This window comes from Peromyscus maniculatus, chromosome 4 (assembly GCF_049852395.1).
Source record: "Peromyscus maniculatus bairdii isolate BWxNUB_F1_BW_parent chromosome 4, HU_Pman_BW_mat_3.1, whole genome shotgun sequence".
NCBI lineage: Eukaryota > Metazoa > Chordata > Mammalia > Rodentia > Cricetidae > Peromyscus > Peromyscus maniculatus.
In genome coordinates, this window is record NC_134855.1 from 110795972 (window position 1) to 110813125 (window position 17154).

The following is a 17154-nucleotide window of genomic DNA, read 5'->3' on the forward strand; positions in this document are numbered from 1 at the left end:
TGAATTCACAAAGTAGCCAAGGATGGCTTTGAACTTGAACTATTTTTTGACAGGGCTTCTCTCTTTTGTAGTTCTGGGTATCCTGTAATTTGCTATGTAGACCAGCCTGACCTCAAACTTACAGAAATCAGTATCTGCCTCTGCCTCCCAAGATTTGTGCTACCATACCCAGCTGGCCTTGAACTCCTGGTTTTACTGCCTCCATTTCCCTGGTGCTGGGAAAGTGTATACCTTTTCTTTTCAAGGTGGTTTCACTATATCACCCAGGCTGGCCTAGAACTTACTATATAGACCTGGCTGATTTCAAACTCCATCCCTCTGCCTCTGCCTCCTTGGTGTTGAGATTGCATGCATCACCATGCTTGGCTGTTAATATTTTTGGAAGGGTAAAAGAAAATTGGGGTAGACAAAATAGGAATATAAATGTTTGAACTTCTGTCAAATTTGTTTTTTTTTAAACTTTATTTTATGTGCATTGGTGTGAAGGTGTCAGATCCCTAGGAACTGGAGTTACAGACAGTTGTGAGCTGCCATGTGGGTGCTGGGAATTGAACCCAGGTCCTCTAGAAGAACAGCCAGTGCTCTTAACCCCTGAGCCATCTCTCCAGCCCTTCTGTCAAATTTGTAATCAGACAGAAGTGAGCTTAGTGTGGCAGACTGGTGGCTGGGCCTGGTGACCTTCATTCCTCTCTGAGTGGGAGGAAGTGGCCTCTGAGGTTTTAAGGCAGTGGTTCTCAAACCTATGAGCTGAGACCCATGGGGGGGTCAAACAGAATTATTTATTGTTATTATTACTATTATTATTTATAATTTAATATTTATAATATTAAAATTATTATTATTTATTATTTATGTGTTTGGGTGTTTTTCCAGCATGAATGTCAATTGTACTGTGTTGCATGCAATGTCTTGGGAGGCCAGAAGAGGGTGGTGGATTTGTTTGTGAATCTCTGTGGCTGTTGGGAATCCTCTGGATGAACAGCCAGTACTGTTAACCACTGAGCCACCTCTGCAGACTCCAACAGTGGACTTTGGATAGAAGTAGCATAACAGTGTTGTTCCAGGGGCTTTGGGATTTTCTTTTGGCTTTGGAGACGAAGTCTCACATAGTACCAGCTGGGCTGTCACTCACTTTGTAGCTAAAGCTGGCCTTGAATTTGCTCTAATCCTCCTGCCTACGCCTCTCAAGGGCTAAGATTATAGGCATGAGCCACCATGCTGGCTCCCAGGTACTCTTGACTGCTTCTGGTCACGGACACAGCATTACTACATCATTGCAGGTGATAGGAAAGTTGACTTCAGCCATCTTGCCTGATAGTGGTGTGTAGATCAGCCAAGAGACCAATATTTCTTCCTTTTATATGATTTTTTGTTTCTGTGTGTCCAGTGGGTATGAACTGGGGAACTTAGAGTTAGGGAAAGCACGGAGTGGTGGCCGTGATGGCTGCCAGCCTTCTGTCTCTACCCTCGCTACTAAGATGATATACGGTGTTTTTAAGACTTGCTTTTTGTCCTTGAGAGTAAGGGCCTGGCCTTTAATTCTTTACTCTTTTTCCTTTGAATTGTTGTTTCATTCATGATCACATTAATCAGAAAATTAGTCTGCTGGTGGCCTTGTGACAGGGCAGTACTCTCCACTTAAAGCTGGAGCTCTCAAGGGCTGACCCTCGTCCTGGCCTTTACTTTGTGTGCCCTCCTGTGTTGGCTGTGGACAACTCTTGCCCATGTTGGTTATATTGACTTATGATTTAAAATTGGCACAGTAAGCTGGGCGGTGGTGGTGCACACTTTTAGTCCCTGCACTTGAGAGGCAGAGGCAGGCGGATCTCTGTGAGTTCGAGGCCAGTCTGGGCTACAAAATGAGTTCCAGGACAGATAGGACTGTTTCACAGAAAAATCCTGTCTCAAAAAAAAAAAAAAAAAAAAAAAAAAAAGATAAAATTGGCACAGTGATATCACTTTGTTTTTAATTAAGTTTGGTCCAGGACAGCCAAACCTACATAGTGAGACCCTGTCTTGAAAACCAACAACAACGACAATAAAATTAAATTGGAAGTGTAATACACATTCCTGACTTCTGGAAATAATATGCACCCCAGTTCTCCTGTGCTGTTTTTGTAGAACGCTCCTGACTGGCTAAGCCAGGCTTCCAGAGATTATTTTAACAGCGTTGGAAAGGTACCCCTCAAGTTCCCTTAGGGGAACGTAACTCAAGCCTCAGACCACATGCTTCCGAGGATGCTGGGGTGAAACTCAGTGGATCAGCACTTGCCTAGCGTGTGTTTGGTCCCTGGCTTTGATCCCCAACACCACAAAAACAACAGAGAGGAAGAGGAAAAAAGAAAGAGAACTTGTGCTTGGAAGGAAGGAGAGAGAGAGAAGACAGAATTTTTGCTTCTTAAAAGGTAGAACTGGGTTCAGACAATTAGCTGTCCGAGTTTTTCTATTTTAGAATTACTTCTGCTAGATTTGGGAGAGAGGCCTTTACTTGGGTGTAGGTATGTATGATAGTCCTGCCATTTGTGATAAAGTTAGGCTGGTTTTGTTGATTGTGTGTGTTGTGTTGCTTGGAATCAAATCCAGGGTCTTGTGTATGCTAGGCAAGCACTGTACCACTGAGCTGTATCCCCGGCCTGTGTTAGGTGTTTGTTTGTTTGCTTTTCAAATACATTGACTTATTTATATGTGTAGGGTGAGTTGTGCGCGTGGAGGTCAGAGGCAACGTACAGGAGTCAGTTCTGTCTCCACCATGTGGGTCCCAGGGATCCAGCACGGATCATCCCCCCCCCCCCTTGTGTTTAGATGGGATATTCTCACTGGATAGTTCAAGCTGGCCTGAAATCCACAGCAATCTTCCTGCTTCAGCCCCACAAGCACTGGGATCACAGTCCTCTGCAAGAGCAGACGGTCCTCTTAATTCTCCAGCCACACAGCAGTGTTTGTTGTTTGTTTGTTTTTGGAACTCTCTCTGTAGACCAAGCTGGTCTTGAACTCAGAGATTTGATCACAGATGCACCCCCCACCCCCCACTGTCTGGGATTAAAATCCTGAACCACAGCAGTGTTTTTTGTTTTTGTTTTTGTTTTTCGAGACAGGGTTTCTCTGTGTAGTTTTGGTGCCTGTCCTGGATCTTGCTTTGTAGACCAGGCTGGCCTCAAACTCACAGAGATCAGCCTGGCTCTGCCTCCCAAGTGCTGGGATTAAAATCATGAACCACTACCACCTGGCCCCACAGCAGTTTTTAATAATAAAGTGTTACTTAAAAAAAAAAAAGGCACTTGAAAAGCTGAAGCAGGAGGATTGCCGTAAGTTCTAGGTCGGTGTAGACTAATGAAAGGGTTCTCTCTAAAAGGGGAGAAGTGGCACTATGCAGATGGCTTCCTCAGTGACGGGCCTGCTATGCAAGGGGAGAGCCCAGGACCCAGGAAAAGCCAGCTGCATTGAACACGTTTGTCGTCCCAGTGCTGGGGTGGGTCCCAGGTGGGTCCCAGTGGGCCCCTGGAGCTCATTAGCCAGCCAGCTCGGCTAGAGACCTCGGCTTAGCGGTTAGGAACACTTGCTGCTCTTGCGGAGGACTGGAGTCAGTTCCAGGACCCCATGTCAGGCAGTCAGAACCTAGAACCTCAGTTCCAGATCTGATGACCCTTCTGGCTCCATGGGTCCCTGTACACATGGCCCCATGTCCCTAGACATAAACATACACGCCTAGATAAAAATAATAAAGTCTGGGGTGAACAATCAGAAGACAGCCAGTGTTGGTCTTTGCCTTCACACCCATGCACATGTGTGTATATGTACATACACCCACATGAACACATCCACATACCACATGTGTGTATATGTGCCCACATGTACATACACCCACATGAACACATCCCACATGTGTGTATATGTGCCCACATGTGCATACACCCACATGAACACATCCCACATGTGTATATATGTGCCCACATGTGCATACACCCACATGAACACATCCCACATGTGTGTATATGTGCCACATGTGCATTCACCCACATGAACACATCCACATCCCACATGTGTATATATGTGCCCACATGTGCATTCACCCACATGAACACATCCACATCCCACATGTGTATATATGTGCCCACATGTGCATTCACCCACATGAACACATCCACATCCCACATGTGTGTATATGTGCCCACATGTGCATTCACCCACATGAACACATCCCACATGTGTGTATATGTGTCCACATGTGTGTATATGTGCCCACATGTGCATTCACCCACATGAACATATCCCACGTGTGTGTTTAGAATTCAGTTTTGCTCGAAGCTAATTCTGGTGAAAACTTCGTTTTAGAACATCAAATTAACACCCCACACAGGAACTTAGGGGTGCCTTTTGTTTTTGTTTGGGGGTTGCCGTGGTGCAGGAACAGAGCTGTGGTACTCTCAGTGGCACTCGCAGAGGGGGAGTCGCAAAAGCAGCTTCTCATAAGAGGAGGTGAGAAGTGCTGGGGGCGGTCTTCTCTTTCCAAAATTGTATTTATCAGTGATTAAAACGACAGCTTTTAAAAATTACTGCAGAACTAAACAATGTAGCTGAAGAGAGAGGGTCTGGCCATCCATGTTTGTACAAAAGTAGGAAACCTACGCACTTCCGTGAAATGACTATGAACCACAGTGTAGAGAAGCAGTTCTCAACCTGGGGGTCACGACCCCTTGGGAGTTGCATATCAGATATTTACATTACGATTTATAACAGTAGCGAAATTAGAGTTATGACATTGCAACCAAGTAATCTTATGGTGAAAGATTTTTTTTTTTTTGCCTATCTTTGTACTGTACTTTTGTCAAAAATGTTTTATTTAGTAAGAGGCTACCCTGGACCCAGAGTAGCTAAGGGAACTGATGCTGTGGTGGAGCGATGCTGCATTTAGGGAGGTGGCAATTAGCAGATAGGTGTTCTGAGCTCAGCATCACTTCGGTTAGCTGCAGGACCTTCAGCTACTACGTAGTTATTTCTGTGTGCATGTGAAGGAGGGCATTTGCCTGTGTCGTCTACAGTGACTCTGTAAGTCTTAAACTGTCGTCACTGCCCTTACAAACATGTTGGGGGGGTGACGGTGGGCAGTAGTGCACATAGATGCTCTATCCAACCTGTGCTTTTGGGGTGCTACACCAGCAGACACATGGGCCTGCCATCAAATCCTCGTCTAGTCTGCAGATGTCCTGCGTTTCGGACCATCTTATACTTTGAATCTGGACATCCAACTCCAGGCAGTTCCAATGACCTAATAAGACAGCACACACCTCTCTTTTTACTTCAGCAGTGGCCGGCAGCACCAGGTCGATTGCACAGACACTTTAAATAGACCCTTCCTGAGCCTGAGCCACACAGAAAGCAGGAAGAGGGGCAAGAAAGGGCTTATTCCTCTCTAATTAAAGACACAGAGATCACAGCTTAGAGAAATGCCCCAGGCCATGGTCTCCGTGACAGTTTTGGGACAGAGGTCTTCAGAGCATCTTCCTCCTGTGATCTCAGTAGGTCACAGGACAGGGGAATCGGAGAGTGCAGGCCTGTCCTCACCACAAAGACATCTCATGCTCTCTGTCCTAGCTAACTTCCCTGTTGCTGTGATAAACACCATGATGAAAACTAGCCTGTAGAGGAAAGGGCTTATTCCATCTTACAACTTCTAGGTCACAGTGACCCTGAGGGGAGTCAGGGCAGGAGCTGAAGCAGAGGCCATGGAGGACTGCTGTACTGGCTTGCTCCTCATTCTCGCTTGGCCTGAAGTCTTTTTTTTTTTTTTTTTCAATAATTGAGTAAAACTGAAATTTATTATATGCCACAGTCGTCCTACGGACCTCCATGCTATATATATATAGCCTCTATGGTTCTATGGGTTGTGGTCTGATTGTTCATTTTATATCTAGAATCCACCAATGAGTGAGTACATACCATAACTGTCTTTCTGGGTTTGGGTTACCTCACTCAGGATGATATTTTCTAGTTCCATCCATTTGCCTGCAAATTTCATGCTTTCATTGTTTTTCTCTGCTGAGTAGTACTCCATTGTGTATATGTACCACATTTTTTTCATCCATTCTTCCGTTGATGGGCATCTAGGTTGTTTCCAGGTTCTGGCTATTACAAATAGTGCTGCTATGAACATAGCTGAGCATGTATCTTTATGGTATGTATCAGCATTCTTTGGGTATATGCCCAAGAGTGGGATGGCTGGGTCTTGAGGTAGTTTGATTCCTAATTTTCTGAGAAACCGCCATACTGATTTCCATAGTGGTTGTACAAGTTTACATTCCCACCAACAGTGGAGGAGTGTTCCCTTTGCTCCACATCCTCTCCAACATTGGTTGTCATTGGTGTTTTTGATCTTAGCCATTCTAACAGGTGTAAGGTGGTATCTCAGAGTCGTTTTGATTTGCATTTCTCTGATGATTAAGGATGTTGAGCATTTCTTTAAATGTCTTTCAGCCATTTGTAGTTCTTGTTTTGTGAATTCTCTGTTTAGCTCTTTAGCCCATTTTTTAATTGGACTGTTCAGTGCTTTGATGTCTAGTTTCTTGAGTTCTTTATATATTGTGGAGATCAATCCTCTGTCAGATGTGGGGTTGGTGAAGATCTTTTCCCAATCTGTTGGCTGTCTTTTTGTCTTATTGACTGTGTCTTTTGCCCTGCAAAAGCTTCTCAGTTTTGAGAGGTCCCATTTATTAATGGTTGTGCTCAGGGTCTGTGCTGTCGGTGTTTTATTTAGGAAATGGTCTCCAGTGCCAATGCGTTCAAGAGTGCTTCCTATCTTCTTTTCTATTAAGTTTAGTGTAACTGGATTTATGTTTAGGTCTTTGATCCACTTGGACTTGAGTTTTGTGCATGGTGACAGATATGGATCTATTTGTAATCTTTTACATATTGACATCCAGTTATGCCAGCACCATTTGTTGAAGATACTTTCTTTGTTCCATTGTATAGTTTTGGCTCCTTTGTCAAAAACCAGGTGTTCATATGTGCATGGATTAATGTCAGGGTCTTCAATTCGATTCCATTGGTCCGCATGTCGGTTTTTATACCAGTACCAAGCTGTTTTTATTACTATAGCTCTATAGTAGAGTTTGAGGTCCGGGATGGTGATGCCTCCAAGGGTTGCTTTATCGTATAGGATTCTTTTAGCTATCCTGGGTCTTTTGTTTTTCCATATAAAGTTGAGTATTTTTCTTTCCAAGTCTGTGAAGAATTGTGTTGGGATTTTGATGGGGATTGCATTGAATCTGTAGATTGCTTTTGGTAAGATTGCCATTTTTACTATGTTAATCCTACCTATCCATGAGCATGGGAGATCCTTCCATTTTCTGATATCTTCTTCAATTTCTTTCTTTAGAGATTTAAAGTTCTTATCAAAAAGGTCTTTCACTTGTTTAGTTAGTGTTATCCCAAGGTATTTTATATTATTTGTGGCTATTGTAAAGGGTGACGTTTCTCTGACTTCTTTCTCAGCCCTTTTATCATTTGTGTATAGGAGGGCTACTGATTTTTTTGAGTTGATCTTGTATCCTGCCACTTTACTGAAGGAGTTTATCAGCTGTAGAAGTTCCCTGGTAGAGTTTTTGGGGTCACTTATGTATACTATCATATCATCTGCAAATAGTGAAAGTTTGACTTCTTCCTTGCCAATTTGTATCCCTTTGATCTCCTTTTGTTGTCTTATTGCTCTAGCTAGAACTTCTAGTACTATATTGAATAAATATGGGGAGAGTGGACAGCCTTGTCTTGTTCCTGAATTTAGTGGTATCGCTTTGAGTTTCTCTCCATTTAATTTGATGTTTGCTGTTGGCTTGCTATAAATTGCTTTTATTATGTTTAGAAATGTTCCTTGTATTCCTATTCTTTCTAAGACCTTTATCATGAAGGGGTGTTGGATTTTGTCAAAGGCTTTTTCAGCATCTAGGGAGATGATCATGTGGTTTTTTTCTTTCAGTTTGTTTATATGGTGTATTACATTGACTGATTTCCGTATGTTGAACCATCCTTGCATCCCTGGGATGAATCCTACTTGGTCGTGATGGATGATTGTTTTGATGTATTCTTGGATTCGGTTTGCCAATATTTTGTTGAGTATTTTTGCATCAATGTTCATGAGGGAGATTGGTCTGTAGTTCTCTTTCTTTGTTGCATCTTTGTGTGGTTTGGGTATCAGGGTAATTGTAGCCTCATAAAAAGAGTTTGGTAGTGTTCCTTCTGTTTCTATTGTGTGGAACACTTTGAAGAGGATTGGTATTAGTTCTTCTTTGAAAGTCAGGTAGAATTCTGCACTGAAACCATCTGGTCCTGGGCTTTTTTTAGTTGGGAGACTTTTGATGACTGTTTCTATTTCTTTAGGGGTTATTGGTCTATTTAAATGGTTTATCTGGTCTTGATTTAATTTTGGTATTTGGTATTTATCCAGAAAATTGTCCATTTCTTCCTGGTTTTCTATTTTTGTGGAGTACAGGTTTTTGAAGTATGATCTGATGATTCTCTGGATTTCCTCATTGTCTGTTGTTATGTCTCCCTTTTCATTTCTGATTTTGTGAATTTGGGTGTTCTCTCTTTGCCTTTTGGTTAATTTGGCTAGTGGTTTGTCTATCTTGTTGATTTTTTCAAAGAACCAACTCTTTGTTTCATTGATTTTTTGTATTGTTCTCTTGTTTTCTATTTCGTTGATTTCAGCCCTCAATTTGATTATTTCCTGGCGTCTATTTCTCCTGGGTGAGTTTGTTTCTTTTTGTTCTAGAGCTTTCAGTTGTGCTGTTAATTCATTGGTATGGGATTGCTCCATCTTCTTTTTTTTTTTTTTTTTTTTTTTTTTTTTTTTTTTTTTTTTTTTTTTTTTTTTCGAGACAGGGTTTCTCTGTGTAGCTTTGCGCCTTTCCTGGAGCTCACTTGGTAGCCCAGGCTGGCCTCGAACTCACAAAGATCCGCCTGCCTCTGCCTCCCGAGTGCTGGGATTAAAGGCGTGCGCCACCACGCCCGGCCGCTCCATCTTCTTTATGTGTGCATTTAGAGCTATGAATTTTCCTCTTAGCACTGCTTTCATAGTGTCCCATAAGTTTGGGTATGTTGTACTTTCATTTTCATTGAATTCTAGGAACTCTTTAATTTCTGTCTTTATTTCTTCCTTGACCCATTGATGTTTCAGGTGGGTATTATTCAGTTTCCATGAGTTTGTGGGTTTTCTATAATTTTTGTTGTTATTGAGTTCTAACTTTAAGGCTTGGTGGTCTGATAAAATACAGGAGGTTATTCCAATTTTTTTGTATCTGTTGAGATTTGTTTTGTGTCCAAGCATGTGGTCAATTTTTGAGAAGGTTCCATGGGGTGCTGAGAAGAAGGTATATTCTTTTGTGTTAGGATGGAATATTCTGTATATATCTATTAGGTCCATTTGAGTCATAACATCTGTTAGGTCCTTTATTTCTTTGTTAAGTTTCAGTCTGGTAGATCTATCTTTTGGTGAGAGTGGTGTGTTAAAATCTCCCACTACTAATGTGTGGGGTTTGATGTGCGTTTTAAACTTTAGTAGTGTTTCTTTTATGAATGTGGGTGCTTTTGTATTTGGAGCATAAATGTTTAGAATCGAGACTTCATCTTGGTGGATTTTTCCTGTGATGAATATGTAATGTCCATCCTGGTCTCTTTTGATTGATTTTAGTTTGAAGTCTATTTTATTAGATATTAGGATAGCTACACCAGCTTGTTTCTTAGGTCCATTTGCTTGGAAAACCTTTTCCCAGCCCTTTACTCGGAGGTAGTGTCTGTCTTTGGAGTTAAGGTGTGTTTCTTGTATGCAGCATATGGATGGGTCCTGTTTTCTAATCCATTCTGTTAGTCTGTGTCTTTTTATAGGTGAGTTGAGACCATTGATATTGATGGATATTAATGACCAGTGATTGTTAATTCCTGTTATTTTTTTGGTTGTGTTGTGTTGTCCTTCTGTGGTGTATGTTGGTGTAGGATTATCTATTGCTTGATTTTTCATGGATGTGTTTAGCTTCTTTGGGTTGAATTTTCCCTTCTAGTGCTTTCTGTAGGGCTGGGTTTGTGGACAGGTATTGATTAAATCTGGTTTTATCCTGGAATATTTTGTTTACTCCGCCTATGGTGATTAAGAGTTTTGCTGGGTATAATAGTCTGGGTTGGCATCCATGGTCTCTTAGTGTCTGCATGAGGTTTGTCCATGATCTTCTATCTTTCATAGTCTCTATTGAGTAGTCTGGTGTTATTCTGATGGGTTTGCCTTTATATGTTACTTGGTCCTTTTCCTTTGCAGCTCTTAATATTTTTTCTTTATTCTGTGTGTTTAGTGTTTTGATTATTATGTGGCGAGGGGACTTTTTTTTTGGATCCAGCCTATTCGGTGTTCTGTAAGCTTCTTGTATCTTCATAGGTATTTCTTTCTTTAGGTTAGGAAAGTTTTCTTCTATGATTTTGTTGAATATATTTTCTGTGCCTTTGAGTTGGTATTCTTCTCCTTCTTCTATCCCTATTATTCTTAGGTTTGGTCTTTTCATGGTGTCCCAAATTTCCTGGACGTTTTGTGTTAGGACTTTTTTGTCTTTATTGTTTTCTTTGACTGACGAATCTATTTTCTCTATCGTGTCTTCAGTGTCAGAGATTCTCTGTTCCATCTCTTGCAATCGGTTGGTTATGCTTGTTTCTGTAGTTCCTGTTCGTTTTGTCAGGATTTCTATTTCCAGCATTCCCTCAGCATGTGTTTTCTTTATTGTCTCAAATTCATTTTTCAGATCTTGGAATGTTTCTTTCATCTGTTTAATTGCTTTTTCTTGGCTTTCTTTGATTTCTTCCCATTTTTTGTTCGTTTTTTCTTCCATTTCTTTAAGGGAGTTTTTTATTTCCTCTTTAATGGAGTTTTTCATTTCCTCTTTAAGGGAAGTTTTTATTTCCTCTTTAAGGGAGTTTTTTATTTCCTCTTTAAGGAAAGTTTTTATTTCCTCTTTAAGGTAGTTTTTCAATTCCTCTTTAAGGAAAGTTTTTATTTCCTCATTGAGGGAATGTTTTATTTCTTCTTTAAGGGCCTCTATCGTCTTCTTAATGTCATTTTTAGGGTTGATTTCTTCTGTTTCTTCTGTCATGGTATGTTTAGGTCTTGCAGGTGTAGAATCACTAGGTTCTGATGTTGCCATATAGGTCTTTATGTTGTTGCCTGTATTTTTGCACTGGCGCCTACTCATCTCTTCCTCTGTGAGGTGCAGGTGGTGTCTGTGTCTGAGAGTGCCTCTCTTGTTCTAATTTTTAGTCTTGGTTTAGTAGGGGTTCTTGGTTAAATTGGTGCTTTTGGGCTATTTCTTCAGGGGCAGCTGATTTCGATCGGTGAATTATATACTTATGATTCTGGTGATCTGTTTTGGTGTCTGGGTAGCGCCTTCTTCTGTGTTCTCAGGTCACTTTTTGTTCATTTGTCAACTCCTCAGCTGATCTTGTTTCTTCAGACTTTAAACTGTAGGCATCTGAATCCTCTCCCAGATGGGTTTCAGCTGAGCAGGGTAGTCTCACCAACACCTCCAAGTTGTTGGGTTTCACAGGATCAGCAGCTGGGCCCTGGGTTGTCCTCAGACGGAGTGTTCAGATTCGTTCTGGTTCTGACCCACGGGGATAGCTTCTTCCCCAGATGTTGGGGTTAGGGGCGTCCCTGTTCCAAGCTGTGTCTGCTTGTCTCCGTCCCTGGGCCTGTTTACCTCTGCGGTCCGCCGCCGGGCCTGTATGTCCCTGTCAGCTGCCGCTGGGTCTGTCTGCCTCTGGGGGCCGCCACCGGGCCTGAATGTCCCTGTCGGCCGCTGCACGTCTACCTCAGCGGGCTGCCGCTGGGCCCGTCTTCCTCCACAGGCCGCCGCCACAGGCCTACCTGCGTCTGCTTGTCTTCGCCGCCGGGCCTGTCTACCTCTGTGGACCGCCGCTGGGCCTGAATGTCTCTGCCGGCTGCCTCCGGGCCTGAATATCCCTGTAGGCTGTCGCCGCTGGGCCCGTCTACCTCAGCGGGCTGCTGCTGGGCCCGTCTACCTCCGCGGGCCGCCGCCGCAGGCCTACCTGCGTCTGCTTGTCTCTGCCGCCGGACCTGTCTACCTCTGTGGGCCGCCGCTGGGCCTGAATGTCTCTGCCGGCTGCTGCCGGGCCTGAATGTCCCTGTCGGCCGCTGCCGCTGGGCCCGTTTACCTCAGCGGGCCGCCGCTGGGCCCATCTACTTCTGTGGACCGCCGCTGGGCCTGAATGTCTCTGCCGGCTGCTGCCGGGCCTGAATGTCCCTGTCGGCCGCTGCCGCTGGGCCCGTTTACCTCAGCGGGCCGCCGCTGGGCCCGTCTACTTCTGTGGACCGCCGCTGGGCCTGAATGTCTCTGCCGGCTGCCGCTGGGTCTGAATATCCCTGTCAGCTGCCGCCGCTGGGCCCGTCTACCTCCACTGGCCCCCGCCGCAGGCCTACCTGCGTCTGCTTGGCCTGAAGTCTTTAGAAGTCTTTTAATAGTCCTTCCAGGGCCACTGCCAAGGGAGGGCAATGCACATAGTGGTCTGGGCCCTCCCACAGCAACTACTAATCAAGAAACCCCATATCAATCATTTATCAAGAAAATGCCCCCACAGGTTTGCCTGTAGGTCTATCTGATAGAGGCATTTTCTCATTGAATTTCCCTCTTCTCAAATGCCCCTGGCTTGTGTCGAGTTGACAAAATCTAACCACAGCACCTCTAGAACGGCTTCTTGTCACAAACTGGACAAAACTCAGCTGCTGCAGATTCCTCCTGCAATCTTCTCTGACACTGAGGGTACTGATGCTGAGTTGGTATCTGAAACCTTAGGGTACTGATGCTGAACTGGTATCTCTGACACTATGGGTACTGATGCTGAGCTGGTATCTCTGACACTGAGGGTACTGATGCTGAGTTGATATCTGACACCACTGATGCTGAGCTGGTATCTCTGACACTGAGGGTACTGGTGCTGAGTTGATATCTGATACCTTAGGGTACTGATACTGAGCTGGTATCTCTGACACTGAGGGTACTGGTGCTGAGTTGATATCTGACACCTTAGGGTACTGATGCTGAGCTGATGTCTCACCAGCAACAGCATAACAGAGAAATGGATGTGTCTGGGAGCTGAAGACTTATATTAAACTCTGTTGTCTCTCTCTGCCTGTGACCCTTGGGGAGTAACTCTCACCCACACTTTTCTCATCTAAGCATTTGTGATAGTTATATAGTTGCTATGAGGATTAAGTGAGACACTGTGTATCTCATTTTTTCTCCTTTCTTTGTTTGCCTTTTAATGATATGTATAGATTGCTGTAACATTTTTATTTTCTAAGGAAAGAGCTTTAACACATGTGGACAAATCTGTCTGGTATTAGGAAAGTAAATTGAGGACCAGGAGATGGCTCAGGCAGGCAAAGGAGTTTGCCACCAAGCCTCACGATTGGAATTCAATGCCCAGAATCCACATAGGAGAAGAAAATTGACTTCACAACATTATCCTCTGACCTCACATGCAAAATAAATAAGAAAGTAAATGGGTGCATTTTCTTAGCCTATCAAGTGAGTTCTGTGATTAAAACGCCAGTGTTCTGTAGCAAGAGGAGAAAATACAAACATGGGCGAGTGTAAGTGGGCATTGGATCTCCTGGAGCTGGAGTCACAGATGGTTGCAAACCACCGTGTGGGTGCTGGGAACTGAACCTGGGTCCTCTGCTGGAGCAACAAGTGCTCATAACCACGGAGGCATCCTCCCGCCCTGGGAATGTAGATTAAAGTTTAATCTACATTCATGTAGCCAAGCCTGACTTTGAACTTGTTATATAGCCAAGGGCGATGTATTGTCTCATGTAATCTTCCCCCTCTTCCAAAAGAAGACCCCTGTCAGTATTTACAGATGAGGAGGCACAGCTTTTTGTGCAGGGGTGGGGGGTCTGGGGGGGTAGGGGTGCAGACAAGCTTCCCTCTGAGCCAGGCTGCAGAGCACAGCAGTGCGCCTGCGTGCTGTGGCTTGACCTTTGTGTTGATTGCCCTTGTTCTTGCTTATTCTTGCCGACTGGATCGACCTATGTGTCTCTCGCTTCTCATCACTCCTCCCCTACAGGCACACCATTGTTTTCTTCCCATTTTCAAGTCAGTGCACACTTATTTTAAAGTCAGCGCATTCTGATTATAGAAGAATTTGTCGATGTCGTAGGTGATCTGTTATTGCCAGCCCTAGCTTTGCTTAGCCACAGTGCCCATCTTTGGAGTGCCTTCCATAGAATATGGTGAGTGTTCGGTGAGTCCTTCTTGACTTCAGATGCCAGGAACTGCAAGGACTGTTTGAACCCTAAGGTCATGCCTGCAGAATCGCAGAAAGCAGGGGGTATGAGCTGAGGGTCTGGGAGAGTTGTGTAGCTGAAGGTAGTAAGACTCTGTGTAAAATGTTTGCACAGGTGTTGTGTTGATTTAAAAGAAATCCGAATTTAGGCTGGGTGTGGTGGCGCACGCCTTTAATTCCAGCCCTTGGGAGGCAGAGGCAAGTGGGTCTCTATAAGTCTGAGGCCAGCCAGGTATACATAGTTCAACCCTGTCACAAACAAACAAACAAACAAAAACAAAACAAAACTACAACAACAAAAACATTGTCTTTCAACGCAAATTTAATGAAGCACAAGAAGCCACAAACCAAAGGGAGGGGAGGGGGTGAGATTTTTCTTGGTTTGTTTTTCTACTGAGGAATTAGTATTTTTCTCACTGAGGAGGAAGGGGTCTCTAGAAAAGCTGAAACTGAATGACCGTCAGCACTGCTTTTCAGACATTGCTCTTCCTGCTGCTGATCTCTGTGGTTATGGCCTCTTTTGCTCCCCCGTGGCTGCTACATTGCTGTGGCCTGGCCAGGTCAGACTGTGGGCTGCCCGCTGCGCTCTGGCGCCCCCTCGTGTCCAGTCTGAGGCTGGCCGCTGTCAGTTCCAGAGGAAGCCCTGCTGTGAGTTTCCTAGGGTTCTACTTCCTTCTCATTTATCGAGAAAAATGAAACGACTTCCTCCTTCCCTGCTACCTGGCCCCATCTGCCTCCAGCCGTCACAGTGAGTGGTCTCTGCTCCTGTCCAATCCTCTTTCCTGCCTCCTTGTCAACAACATCACACCTCAATCCCCTCCTGAGCCCCCATGGATTGACTGGGGTCTGTGATTGTTTTGTTGGTTTTTTGAGACCGAGTCTCAAGTATCCCTGCTGACCTTCAATCCTCCTCCTACTTTTTAAGGTTTATTTTTATTTTCTGTGTATGGCTGTTGTACCTATGTGTACATCTATGCACCATGTGAGTACCTGATGCTCACAGAGGCCAGAGGAGGACTGGATCCCTTGTGACTGAAGTTATAGAGTTATAAGCCACCCAGTGTGGGTTTTGTAAACTCTGGACCTCTGGAAGAGCAGCCAGTGCTCTTAATTGCTGAGCCATCTCTCCAGCCCTGAGTTTTCACATTTATATGTCACCACATTTTGACTTCTTAAGAAAAACCTGCAATCTAATTTTCAAATTATCATAAATAATGATGTGTGTATATTTCAGTCAGTGACTTTTCATAATAGTTTTATTTTAATACATTTCTCTTTCCTTGTGTTGTGCACACTGTGTGTGTGTGTGTGTGTAGGAGGTCTGAAGACAACCTGGGGAAGGCAATTCTCGCCTTCCATTGTGTGGGTTGCAGGCATTGAACTCGGGCCACCAGGCTGGAAGCAGGTTCCTCAGCCCGCTTTGCTATTTCACCAGCCCCCCAAAACATTTAAAATAGAAAAATTAGTGCTTGCTTTCACAGCACATATACTAAAATTGCAACGATAAAGAGAAGATTGGCATGACTCCTGCACAAGCCATACAAATTAATGAAGCATTCCATGTTTTTTTAAAAATAGAAGAGTTATTGCTTCACTTTAATGCTGTATTAATTTTTTTTAGCTTTTTAAATTTTTGTTTTGAAACTATCTCCTCTGATAAGACAATACACATTCTGCATTGCACATATTGTCAGCACAGGACATTGCCAAGCATGGTATTACCACTGCATGCCACACCACTCACTGGAGTTAAAGTGACGCCACCCGTGGACTAGTGACCACCACATTGGGTGACTCGTGAAGAACATTCCCATCGTGGGAAGGCCTATTTTAAATAAAGGAGATGAACTTTCCTAACAGCCTAATGGCTTTTTACAAGACCGTTATTAGTCTGTTATCTTTATTTGATGAATTTAAAAAATGAAAATAAAAGCACTTTATTTTTAGAGCACTTTACGTGCATAACACAATTGGAAGCACAGAGAGTTCCCATATACATACTCCCTCACACATGCGCGGCACTCCCCACCACAGTGGCATGCTTTTTACAGTCAGCAGAGTGCGTAGGTCACGGGTGTGTTCACTAGGTGTGGCAGAGCCTGTGGACTGGATACACGTAAAGTTGTTTATTTCAACCACTGTGTTATTACGTTAGCTAACTTTCTCTTTACTGTAACCAAATATTGATGAAAAAGAACTTAAAAGGGGAAGAGTTGATTGGGGCTCATGACTTGAGGTGTTTCTGTCCAAGGTTGCTTGGGTCCATGAGCTTGATTAGATTCTCATGGAAAGCGGAGCACTGTAGTGAAGGCTGTTCTTCACAGGGAATGAGGGGCTGGGTGGAGAGAGGAGAGAGAGCGCAGGGATAACCTTCAGAGGCCAGTGACTCCCCTGGTAACTGTTTCTCCCAGCCAGGTCTCACCCCGAGAAACCATCCAGAACAGCGCTTGCTACCAGCAGAGCATCAGGCATTTAGACAAGGGACCTGTAGGAGGGAGTTCACATCACACCACAGCCAGGTCACCCAGAGGAGCTTGATCATCCTGCAAATCTTTCCTCTGCCCATTCGCCCTTCCTGTCCTCTCCTTCAGCTTCAGCCTCTAGCAACCGTTTCTTTTTACTGTTCCCACAGTTTTGGTTTTTTCTAGATGTATGTTCAGAGAATTCTGCTAGTGGATTTCTTAAAAAATTGTATGTATGGCCGGGTGGTGTGGCGCATGCCTTTAATCCCAGCACTCGGGAGGCAGAGGCAGGCAGATCTCTGTGAGTTCGAGGCCAGCCTGGGGTACCAAGTGAGTTCCAGGAAAGGCACAAAACTAC

The 17154-nt window shown here is 44.0% G+C and overlaps 1 protein-coding gene and 1 non-coding gene across 9 annotated transcripts in view; both read left to right on the top strand.

Annotated features, from left to right (window-relative positions):
- The window catches only part of Shld1 (shieldin complex subunit 1), a 73442-nt gene that overhangs the window by 18385 nt on the left and 37903 nt on the right, over nt 1-17154 (top strand). The window lies entirely within an intron of this gene.
- Nucleotides 15800-15902, top strand: LOC121829286 (U6 spliceosomal RNA). Its single transcript, XR_006072052.1, has one exon. It is a non-coding gene; the product is annotated as a U6 spliceosomal RNA (small nuclear RNA).